Here is a 13,167-nt window from a genome sequence, read left to right on the forward strand (position 1 = left end):
AGTCATGCAAAACACTTCCATAGTAGTCATATGAAAAACTAACTATATTTCCCTTCATCTTATCCCACCACCCATTTATTCTATTCTCTCTTTTGACCCTGTCCTTCTTCAAAAGTGTTTGCTTCTGATTACCTCCTCCCCCAATCTTCCTTCCCCTCTATCATCCCTCACTCTCTTATCCCCTTCACCCCTATTTTCCTGTAGGGTAAGATAGATTTCCATACCCAATTCAGTGTGTGTTATTCCCTCCTTAAGCCAAATCCAATGAGAACAAGATTCATTCATTCTCTCTCAACTTCCTCCACTTCCCCTCCACTGTAAAAGTTGTTTCTTGTCTGTTTTATGTGAGATAATTTACCCCATTCTACTTCTCTCTTTCTTCTCCCAGTAAAATTCTCTCTCACTCCTTAATTTTATTTTCCAGATATCACCCTGTCATCTTCAACTCACTCTGTACCATCTACCTATCTATCTATCTACCTATCTATCTATCTATCTATCTATCTATCTATACATACATACATACAATTTTTTCCCTCCAACTGCCCTAATACTGACAAAGGTCTCATGAATTACAAATATCATGTTTCCATGCAGGAATATAAACAGTTCAACCTTAATATGCCCCTTATGACTTCCCTTTCCTGTTTACTTCTTCATGCTTCTCTTGAGTCTTGTATTTGACAGTCAAATTTTCTATTTAGCTCTGGTCTTTTTATCAAGAACGCTTGATAGTCCTCTATTTCATTTAGTGTCCATTTTCCTCCCAAAGGATTATACTCAGTTTTGCTGGGTAGGTGATTCTTGGTTGTAATCCTATTTCCTTTGACCTCCAGAATATTATATTCCAAGCCCTTTGGTCCCTTAATGTAGAAGCCGTTAAATCTAGTGTTATCCTGATTGTGTTTCCACAACACTTGAATTGTTTCTTTCTGGCTGCTTGCAATATTTTCTCCTTGACCTGAGAACTCTGGGATTTGGCTATATTATTCCTAGTTTTCCTCTGGCGATCTCTTTCAGGAGGTGATCAGTGGATTCTTCTCATTTCTACTTTACCCTCTGGTTCTAGGATATCAGGGCAGTTTTCTTTGACAATTTCTTTAAAGATGATGTGTAAGCTTTTTTTTTTTTATCATGGCTTTCGGGTAGTCCAATAATTTTTAAATTATCTCTCCTGGATCTATTTTCCAGGTCAGTTGTTTTTCCAGTGAAAAATTTTACATTGTCTTCTATTTTTTTGTTCTTTTGGTTTTGTTTTGCAATTTCTTAATTTTTCATGAAGCCATTAGCTTCCATTTGCTCCAGTTTAATTAAGGAAGTATTTTCTTCAGTGAACTTTCTGACTTCCTTTTCTATTTAGCCAATTACACTTTTTAAGGCATTCTTCTCCTCATTGGCTTTTTGGCTCTCTTTTGCCATTTGGATTAATCTGTTTTTTAAAGTGTTATTTTCTTCAGTATTTTTTTGGGTCTCTTTAGCAAACTGTTGATTTGTTTTTCATGATTTTCTTGCATCACTCTCATTTCTCTTTCCAGTTTTTCCTATACTTCTCTTACTTGCTTCTTAAAATCCTTTTTGAGCTCTTCCAAGGCCTGGGACTGATTCATATTTTTCTTGGAGGCTTTGGATGTAGGAGCTTTGACTTTGTTGTCTTCTTCTGGTTGTATGTTTTGATCTTCTTTGTCACCAAAGTAAGATTCTATGGTCTGACTTTTTTTTGTGCTGTTTGCTCATGATCCCAGCCAATTACTTTAGTTTTAAATGCTTTGTGAAGGTAGGGGTCTGCTTCCAATGTGGAGACTGTACTTTCCCAAGCTTTGGGGGTTTTGAGCAGCTATTTTCAGAGATACTTCTAGGGACCTGTAAATTTTCAATTCTTCCAAGGTGGTATGATCAAGGGCGAGGTGTTTACTCCTTTCCTGTCATGTGCTGTGGTCTATGAGAGACCACAAGCACTCTTTTCTGCCTTGGAACTGTGAGGAGGATTCTCTCTGCACCACCACCACAAGCTCCATCACAATAGCATTCCTCCTTGCCCTAGGCCCACCACCAGAACTGTGACCCACATCACAGCATGCGCAAAGCAAAAGAATCCTGTCTCAGCACCAGTAAAGAGATCCCTGCAATCCCCCTCTTATCAGCCCCTCAATTCTCCGTCTATCTATGAGCCAAGAGCTCCAGAACCACCCACCACCCTGGGACTTGTGCCGGGACTGGGGCCAAATCAAGCTCTTTTCTCACTGTGGTCAGACAGACCATTCCTACTGACCTTCTAAGTAGTCTTTGGTGTTTGTGTGTTAGAAGTCTGGAAACAACCACAGTGCCCATGATTCAATCCCCTGAGGACTGCTCCAGGTCCACTGAGGCCCAGTGAAACCCATGCTGAATTGCACTCATCTCCCAGCCTTGCGCAATAGACCTTTCCAATCAACCATCCAGGTTGTCTTAGGCTGGAAATTTGTTTCACTCTTTTTGTGGGTTCTGCTGCTTTAGAATTTTCTTAGAGTCATTTTTATAGGTATTTGAGTGGTTTGGAAGGAGATCTCAAGCAAGTCCACTGCTTTTACTCTGCCATTTTGCCTCTGCCCCTTAGTCCAAGGAATCTTAAAGTAAAATTCTACTTGATCTACATTTCAGTTCAGTTATTTTTGATATGAGATTCGTTACACTTTCTTCTATATTTTTGCCATCTCTTAGATTTGTTTTAATATTTCTAATTGTCTCATGAGTCATGAATTTTTTCCAGTCCATTCTAATTTTCAAACCGTCTGGTTCAGGTTAGGCCTTGTATCCTTCATGCTAAGCTGTTAAGTCTCTTTCCAAGTCTTCCTTACAAATCTCTCATTTCTTTTCCAGTCCTTTCATATGGGGCTCTTATTTCATTTGTAATGTCATTTTTATTGGGCAGCTAGGTGGTGCAATGGATAGAATGCTGGGCCCGAGTCAGGAAGACTCATCTTCCTGAGTTCACATATGGTCTCAGATACTTATTAGCTGTGCAACTCTGGGCAAATCACTTAACCTTGTTTGCCTCAGTTTCCTCATCTGTAAAATTAGCTGGAGAAGGAAATGGCAAACCACTTCAGTATCTTTGCCATGAAAACCCTAAATGAGGTCATGAAGAGTCATACACAACTGAAACCACCAAAAAATAACAAGTATCTTTTTAAATTCTTTTCTTTTAAACTCTCTCTTCATTTCTTCTAGGAATCCTAATTTATCTTCCGGCTAAGATATGTTTTTATTTCAGTCTTTTTGAATTTTGCAGTTATTCTCCTCTCCTGTATTTGTGTTTTAGTCATTCTTGTCACCATAATGGTGCTTTATCTTTTGTTGTTCTTGTTTACTCATTCTCCAGTTTTCCTTCACAGATTGGAGCTTTGTGTTAGGGCCAGGTCCTGTGCAACTCTGAGAGAACTGTTGTGGTCTTGTATGTTTTTTTACCTGTCTTATTTGGGGTCCTTCCACTATGTTCTTGGGGTATTGAGTGCTATGTTCATAGGAGTAAGTTAGGCGAAGGAGTCACAAACCATCAGTGAGTCTTACTATGTCTTGCTGAGGACACAGTCCATCTTGGGCTAGGCCCTGGTTTGGGAGTAGGCAACACAACTTCAGCTTTGACAATGAGTGGTGCTTCAGTAGACAGTAGTTGACCTCAGTGATTATTGGCTAGCAACTTAAAGTTTTGGCAGGATCAGAGCAACCATATTGATGGCTTAACCAGGAACTGATTTCCTGATCCATTTTGGAGATGCTGCTAGTCTTTCATTATTCTGGTCCTGGGGCTGAATCCATGATTCCCTTTGGGCAACCCTATACTCTATTGCTTCTGATCCAGCCTTTTTGAAGCTCTGGATGCTAAGTCTGTGATGTTAGTTCACTCTTATTCCACAGTTCATGACTTGGTCACTTGTTTGTGTGTCAAATTTGTGATTGTGAGCTAAAAAAAGATGATCCAGTGTGATTTTTCCTTTGATTTCCTGATCAATTCTCAGAATGCCATTTTTCTTAGATCTCTGTTACAGTACTTGTGGTGGGAACTGGGCTGTACTTCTTCCTCTTATTTCACCATGTTGGATGGTCTTCTGCCCTCCTACTGTTGAGGGCATTACTGTCTTAGTATCTGCCATCCCCATTCACTAAGTCACCATCCTAGTTCAGAACCCTCTTACCTAGACTACTACAGTAATGCTTAGCATAGTGCTAGTTCATAGTAAATGTTTAACAAATGCTTGACTGATTGATTAATAATTGACAGCTACTTCACCCTCATATAGCATAATCTGATGATTCTTTGTAATTTTGGTTGCCCCTTTCTTGGACACACTACAGTTTATCAATGTTCTTCACAAAATGTGGCATCCAAAATTGGAAGAATATTCTATATATATGTTCTGACCAGAGTATAATACAAGAGGACCATCATCTCCTTTGCCCAGTACATTATGCCTCTGTTCAGTCTAAGATCACATTACCATTTTATTTTGACTGCCACCAGAATATAACTGGGGAAGGGTGATCAAGTATTCTAAAATTTAGAGGGTATTGTCAGTATGGATCTTTCAATGGGTAAGAAGAAGTGAGCTTAGCATTTAATTAACAATTATAATTAATTAAAATGGAAAATTATGTGATAAAATATCTCCTTTCCCAATGATGTAGCCCAGTTGAGCTCCTCCTATGTCCTATCTCTCCCCCTGCAATACCTTCCTATCTATCTGTGTTGGTCACTTTGGACAATTTTCCCTTTTCCTTATCATCAGAATTGTTTTTCTTTGTCTCTTTGAAATTTCATTTTTGATAGCTTCTCATTCCTTTTAGGATTATTTCTTTCACAGAATTCTAGGCCATGAGATCCTACTTATCATTTCCACCATCTCCAGTCATTTTGATCTATATGTTGCCACTGGACCCAGATGGCTTTGGAGGAAAGAGTGAGACTGAGGGCTTTGCACAGCCCTCCCTCATTTAAATCCAATTCACTTGTAAGTACTGACATCACCTTCCTGATGTCATGGTCCTCTTCAAGAATGAAGGATAAGCAAGGCAGCTAGGTTGCACAGTAGATAGAGCACCGACCCTGGAGTCAGGAGAAGCTGAGCTCAAATTCAGCCTCAGACACTTGACACTTACTAGCTGTGTGACTCTGGGCAAGTCACTTAACCCCATTGCTAGTAAAAAGGCAAAAAAAAAATGAATGAAGGACAAGCAACAAACAATAAATGATCAGTTCTCAAAACTTTTTGGAAACTGCTGTCCTAAAATATAGGGTGGATGTCAGACTATACTGGATTTTGTCTTCTCTGTACTAAAATCTAATCTAGAGTACTCTCTTCTTCCAAAGCTCCCATTATTCCCATCTAAGCAACACATTTTTCTTTGTTAATAAGAATCAGATCCAGCCTAAAATTTTACCTCCTTATTTCCTCCATCTGTTCAAGGATGTCATTTTCACTAAGGTAAATTAAGAAGTCATTAGCTGCTCTTCTTTTAGCACAGAGAGCTTCAAAGTATGTGTAGATCATTAAAGTCCTTGATTACCACTTGTATCAGTGCTAAGCTTGTGATCTGTTCACCAAACTCCTAATCTGTTTCCTCTCTGTCCTGGTGGTCTCTAGTAAACAACAACAGGAATATAACTTTTGCTTCTGTCTCCCTTGATCTTCACCCTAATGCTACCCACATGTATCTGGTTCCTGGTTTTCCTTACATGAATGCGTAGTCCTAATATGCAATGTTACCTCTGCAAACTCCCTTATACACACAAACCCATTAACAATCCTGTTCCTTTTGAATAAGGAACACTCTTCCAGAATTATATTCCACTCATAGATATCATCCTGTCATGTTTCAGTGATAAATATTAAAGTCAAATTTGCCTCAATGCATGAGGATGTCTAGCTCACCTTGCTTGTTACATATACTTTGTACATTTATTTATAGACATCTGAGGCATTTTTCAGCTGATTCTTTCCTTGGTTTTTGTTTCAGTCATCTCTATTGCTATGCTTCTTTTTCCGTTGTAGCCATTCTTTATAGTATAAAGCTTGGTAATTATATTGGGTAGTTTTTTTTCCTCCTCAACTCCTTTTCATCTTGAAAACCTTTCGATTAGTAAAACTATAGGCAAATATATCCTTTCTAGCTATTATTAGCACTACTCTTCCCCTAGCTAGGAGCCTCTTCTTCTCATGTTTTAAGCCATAGTCCAGAAATCCAATCCCACTTTCAGATACCATCTTCTTAACTAGTTATTTACTTTCTAAATTTATCTTTCTCTTTGGAAGCCCTTGTCTCTAAAAGGCAACAGTGAGGAGAACAATATCCATGCCTCTAAAGTCTTTCAGCCTCTTCTTCAAAACATTGTATTATTCTCCATTATTTTCTAGCTATTTTCTCTCAGTATCACTTATGCCCACATGAATCATGAGACATAGGTAGAACTCAGTGACTTTGATAAATATCAGGACATTCTCTGTCATATCCTGGCAAGCATATATCTCTCTATTATTGTTATCAGGTCAATATCTAGCTGCCTCAGTCACACCCAATATGGCATCATGACCCCTTACCACTTGTCTCTTCTTTTATTAACCCAATACTAGATGACTTCTCCCCTTACAATATCCAGGAGTAAGGTCTGAGGAGGAAAATAATGTTTTCTGAATGGGAATCCTAAGGAAGATGTTGTGGAGGAGATAACATTTGAAGTCATTCTTGAAGGATGGTTAGGATTTCAACTACTGGATAAGATGAAGATATTTTAGAAATGGGGCATAAGTAAGTAAAGGCACAGAGGTGAGGTGGTACAGGACATCAACAGGGGTGGGCAAGGGATCTAATGTATCTAAAGTTGAGAGTATATAAAAGAAGGATAATATTAAATAAGATTGGAAAGGGAGAGGGACACCAGATTTCAGAGTGACTTGAATGTCAAAAGACTTTAGTCTCTATTCATGAGATGATACATTTGTTGTAGTGAGGATTCCTTTGGTATATGGGTTGTGTTAGATGGTGTTTACAGTCCCTTCCAACTCTCATATTCTATAATTGTGAGCCATTGGAGGGTTTTGAGATGAGTCACTTAATCAAACTTGTGCACTTTCTACCTGTGTGACCTTCAGAAAGCTAGTGCGTTAATAAATATTTATTAAGTGCCCACTTATGATTATAAAAATGGTTATTTGTCTAACCAGGCACTGTGCTAAAAGATGGGGATACAAAGCAAGAAAAAATGTTGCCCTCAAGGAGCTCATAGTCTTCTTTTTCTTTTTAAACTGTTTTATTTTATTTTTAATTTTTAAAATGTGTTTTTAAAACTTTAGGTTGTAGATTTTCTCCCTTCCTCCCTCCCCCACCCACCCTCATTAAAAAGGCAAGCATCTCGATACAGGTTATAGATGTGTAGTCATGCAAAACACTTCCATAGTAGCCATGTAGTGAAAAACTAAGTATATTTCCCTTCATCCTATCCTACCCCCTCCCCATTTATTCTATTCCCTCTTTTGATCCTGCCTTTCCTCAGAAGTGTTTGCTTTTGATTATCCCCTCCCCCAATCTGCTCTCCCCTCTGTCAATTCCCTGCTCTCTTGTCCCCCTTCCCCCCTTATTTTCCTGTAGAGTAAGATAGATTTCCATACTCCATTGTGTATGTTATTCCCTCCTTAAGCTAAATCCTATGAGAGTAAGATTCACTCATTCCCTCTCACCTTCCCTCATTTCCCCTCCATTGTAAAAGCCTTTTCTTGTCTGTTTAGTGGGAGATAATTTACCCCATTCTGTTTCTCCCTTTCTCCTTCTCCCAGTATAATCCTCTCTCATTCCTTAATTTTATTTTCCAGATAGTACCCCTTCATCTTCAACTCACCCTGTGTCATCTATTTATCTATCTATACATACATATGATTTTTCCCTCCCACTATCCTAGTACTGACAAAGGATTCATGAGTTACAAATATCACCTTTCCCTGCAAGAATACAAACAGTTCAACTTTAATAAGTCTCTCATGATTTCTCTTCCTTGTTTACCTCTTCTATGTTTCAATTGAGTCAAATTTTATATTCAGCTTTGGTCTTTTCCTTAGGAATGCTTGAAAGTCCCCTATTATATTGAATGACCATTTTTTACCCTGAAAGATTATACTCAGTTTTGCTGGGTAGGTGATTCTTGGTTGTAGTCCTATCTCCTTTGACCTCTGGAATATCATGCTTCATGCCCTCTGGACCCTTAATGTAGAAGCTGCTAAATCTTGTTGTTATCCTGATTGTATTTCCACAATATTTGAATTGTTTCTTTCTGGCTGCCTGCAATATTTTCTCCTTGACCTGGAAATTCTGCAATTTGGCTACAATATTCCCAGGAGTTTTCCTTTGGAAATCTCTTTCAGGATGTGATTGGTGGATTCTTTCAATTTCTATCTTACCCTCCAGTTCTAAAATATCAGGGCAGTTTTCCTTTATAATTTCTTGAAAGATGATGTCTAGGCTCCTCTTTTTGATCGTGGTTTTCATATACTCCAATAATTTTCAAGTTTTCTCTCCTGGATCTATTTTCCAGGTCAGTTGTTTTTCCAACGAAATATTTCACATTCTCTTTTATTTTTTCATTCTTTTGATTAGTGTTACAGTGTCTTGATTTCTCAAATTGTCACTAGCTTCCAATTGCTCCATTCTAATTTTTAAGGAAGTATTTTCTTCAGTAATCTTTTGGACTTCCTTTTCCATTTGGCCAATTTTTCTTTTTAGGGCATTTTTCTCCTCATTGGCTTTTTGGACCTCTTTTGCCATTTGGGTTAGGCTATTTTTTAAGGTGTTATTTTCTTCAGTAAAGGAACTCATAGTCTTATGGGAGTGACAATATACAAACAACTATGCACAAACGACGTATATACAGAATAAATTGAAAATAATCAACAGAAGGAAGGCACAGAATAAAAGAGGATCAGGAAAGGCTTCCTGTAGAGGCAAAGACTTTAGCTTGGACTTGAAGGAAGCTAGGGAAACTAGGAGACAGAGATGAGGAGGGAGAGCATTCCAGGCATAGGTGACAGCCAGTGAAAATACTTCCATTTGGGCATTCAGGGAACAGCAAGGAGGTCAGTGTTACTGAATTACTGAATACATGAGAGGCAGGGGAGGGGTATAACATGTAAGAAGATTAAAAAGGGCAGGGGCGGGATATGGGGAGCTTTGAATCCTCATAGAAGATTTTACATTTTGTCCTGGCAAACACCTCTAGTAAAGTTTATTGAGTAGGTGTGAGGGAGATGACATGGTTTATTGACAGTTGTTTTTTGAACATCCATGTAACAGTCTATGGTAAGCCATGGAGGGGATATGGAGAAGTATATTACACAGTGCCTGTTCTCTAGGGTCTTACTGTCTGTTTGGGGAGACAAGTCTTACATAGAAGAAACAATAGGAGATAATACATAATCAAGCACAGATTAAGGCAGCTCTTGTATAACATACAAAAAGTATACTGTACCTTCTCTGAAGTATGGAATCCAGTAGTAAAGTTATTATTTTCAAGTTGCTAATTATATGTTACATAAATCTCACTGTTTGACTCTGGGCAAGTTGACTTTTCTTCTCAAGGCCTCAGTTTTTTTCATCTACTGATGAGAGAATTGTACTTGGCAATCTCTTAAGATTCCTTCCAGTTCTAAAAATTATTGTGTCTATGGGAACGTAAGTTGTTAAAATCCATCTCTGATGCCACATCCCCTTTGAAGTGGTCTATGAATGTCCCCTCTTCTGCCCTCCAGTAATAAGTTTTCCTTCCTCAGAGCTTGAATAGCACTTTGTGCCTCAGTTGATTGATGAGTCATCTTTATATAGATAAACCTATGAGATCCTGACAGATCACCAAGAGAAAGGGAGGGTAAGAAGAGAACGTGGCATAGCACAAAGTATATTTTGTTATGAACTGCTGGAGACAATAGCCCTGCTTTTTAAGTGTACATTAACAATCTAATGCTGGAAATTTCTTGTATGAGAGGAGGATTCATGGCCATGAAGTGGGGGCGATACTTTTGAGGAGAGGAGGAAGTTTATGGGTCATGGTTGAGGTCACACTACAGAGATAGATGTGTTATGTACTCCACCTAAGATTAGCCTCAGCCCTGGCTGCAGACCTGTTTTCGCTTCTTCCCTTACTGTGAGCAGGAAATGATTGTTTTTCTCATTGGCTCAGCTAACCACAGAAACCACATTCCTTCTGATAAGAGGTTATGAATTTGAAAATAGAAAACAAAACTAGTCATGGCTGCGGTGGTAACATGCAGGCGGGAAGTCACTGAGGAACAAACTGAGAACCAAGAGACATAAACAATTAATACAGGATGGAGTGGGCAGAGTGAGGTGCAGACAAAGGGGACACGAAGGGAAGAGAAGAAAAGGGCTAGTATTTGCTTTGGACAGACAGCTCTGACAATTCCAGTGCAAACAAGCTACTGATGTCAAATTGTCATCTGCCTTGGATAATAAGGATGTACCAATTAAAAAGTGTGCTATATTGGGAGAATGAAAAAATATTGTTATGTGCTGGGAACAAAAATACAAGCAGGATAGTCCCAGTCCTCAACGAACTTATTCTGCAAGGGGAGCAAAACATATATGGGGAATGGTGGCCAAGGAGGAGTATTTCAGACAGTGAAGTCAGAGGAAATAGTGGCTAGTTTCACAGGATGATTGATTGATTGATTGGCATGTCCTTTCCAGGAATGACAGTGTTGAAGTGATTAGTCAGAGTGGGAGCTAGAAAGTATGTATAATGGCGTGTATAAGTGTGGTGGTAGTGGGGGGTGGGGTGGTAAATGAAGGTATGTCAAGTCAATTCCATGGCCTTTCTGCTGATTCTTTCCTTGGACTTTGTATTCTGTGAATTTCTGTGCCTCTCTTTTGCTATACTTTTTTCTACTTTGTAATTATTCTTTATAGTATATTGCTTGGTGGTTATATTGGGTAGTTGGTTTTTTCCTTCCCAATTTCTTTTCATCTTGAAACCCTTTTGATTAGCAATATTATAGGCAAACATATTCTTCTTAGGTATCGTTAGTTGTAATTTGCCTCTAGCTAGGATCCTCCTGTTCTCCTGTTCTTAAATCCCCCTAACTCACTAGGTTTGAGGCTCATCAGTTACCCTCAACCTGGTTTAGCCTGTGTGCTGAGATGGTTTACCATAGTGTGGCCGCATGCTACAGCTTCTTGGAGTCAGTGCCAGGTAGACACCAAAGGTAGATAAGCAGCCCTGAAAAGGGCTCAGCAAGACCTCACAGCAAAGGTGCTAGTTCTCCTTGAATACTTCAAACACTCCAATGGCAAAACTCAGGTTCAATATGTATGCACTTTATTCCTTTTCACCTTCTTTATCTATAGTTAACATCTTCAGTCCTGGACCATGAGAATTCCTACCCAGAAAAATGACGCTAAGACGTTACCAGATCCTCTATCAGCAAAGCAATGGTTTTATTCCCCTTTCAGTTGAATCTAGTAACAGGTAGGAGAGAAAGTTGAGCCATTTGGGCAAAATTTCATTGAGAGTTGGAATAGTTTTGAGTTTAACCTCTGTTAATGGGCTAAGTCCTTTACTTAGAGTCCTCAAAGCATGTGGAAGTATTAGCACAAACAAAATCTTTCCTGACTTACATTTGAGCCATAAAAATTTTCTTGGAGAAAACAAATACATACTGAAAAATTCACGTTGTTAGTTCTTTCATTAAACCAAGTAGTGAAATAATCTCATAATGTAGATGCCAAAGGATTTGTAATATTTAGTTAATGTATCTAATACAAGTATTCATTCTGTATAGGTCTTAGATTAGGTGCTAGGAAAGATGTAAATATTAATCCCTGCCCTCATGCAGCTTACAGTCAAAGACAATGATAAGATATAGACACAGATGTGTACACTATACTATACAATGTAGCATATTAAGTACATGAGAAAAACACAAATAAAGAGCAATGTGAGGTCCAGGGAGTTAAATGATGTTTTCTGAATGGGAATTCTAGGGAAGATGTTGTGAAGGTGACATTCGAGGTCAATCTTGAATGATGGTTAGGATTTCAACCATTGAATAATATAAAGGAGGATATTCTATGATTGAGGAATAAGTAAGGGAAGGCACAGAGATGAGAGGGTACAGGACATGAACAGGGGATGGCAAGGAGTCTAAAATGTCTAGAACTTTGAGTACATAGAGAAAGGGTAGTATAAAATAAGTTTGGAAAGGGAGAGGGATACCAAATTTCTGAGTGACTAGAACATCAAATAGACTAGTTTAGTCTCTATCCATTAGATAACATGCTTGTTGTAGTGAGGATTCCTTTGATATATGGGTTGTATTAGATGCTTTTTAACCATCCCTTTCAACTCTCACATTCTGTAATGTTGTGAGTTACTGAAGGGTTTTGAGAAGAGGCACATGATCAAATTTGTACACTTTCTAACTGTGTGTCCTTCAGAAAGCCAGTCAGTTAATGAACATTTATTAAGTGCCTACTCTATGCTGTGCTAAAAGTTGAGGCTATAAAGAAAGGCAAAAGGCAGTCCCCATTCTGAAGGAGCTCACAGTCTTATGGAAGAGACCATATCAAAGAACTATGTACAAACAAGGTATATATAGGACAAATTGGAAATAATCAACAGAAGGAAGGCACTGGAATAAAAGGGGATTAGGAAAGACTTCCCATAGAAGGAAAGAGTTTAGCTTGGGCTTGAAGGAAGCCAGGGAAGGTAGGAGGCAGAGATGAGGAGGGAGAGCATAAAATGCCCCAAGTTGGGCATTCAGGGAACAGCAAGGAGGTCAGTGTTACTGAATTACAGAATACATGAGAGGCAGGGGAGGGGTATAATATGTAAGAAGATTGAAAAGGAGAGGGACAGGTTATGATGAGCTTCAAATGCCAACAGATTTCACATTTGATCCTGGAGGTGATTTGGAGCCTCCAGTGAAGTTGGTTGAGTTGGGGTGGAGGGGGTGACATGGTCATACCTGTGCTTTAGGAAGTGTTCTTTGACAATACTGAGTGGTGGATGAATTGCAGTAGGGAGAGATTTGTGGAAGTGAGATCTCTTAAGTCCTCAGTTTCCTTAACCATAAAATGAGAAGAGTTGGCCTAGATGACTTAGAAAGTCCCTTCTATCTCTAAATCTATGATTCA

This window comes from Phascolarctos cinereus, unplaced genomic scaffold (genome assembly GCF_003287225.1).
Source record: "Phascolarctos cinereus isolate Bilbo 61053 unplaced genomic scaffold, phaCin_HiC Scaffold_1;HRSCAF=81, whole genome shotgun sequence".
Taxonomy (NCBI): domain Eukaryota; kingdom Metazoa; phylum Chordata; class Mammalia; order Diprotodontia; family Phascolarctidae; genus Phascolarctos; species Phascolarctos cinereus.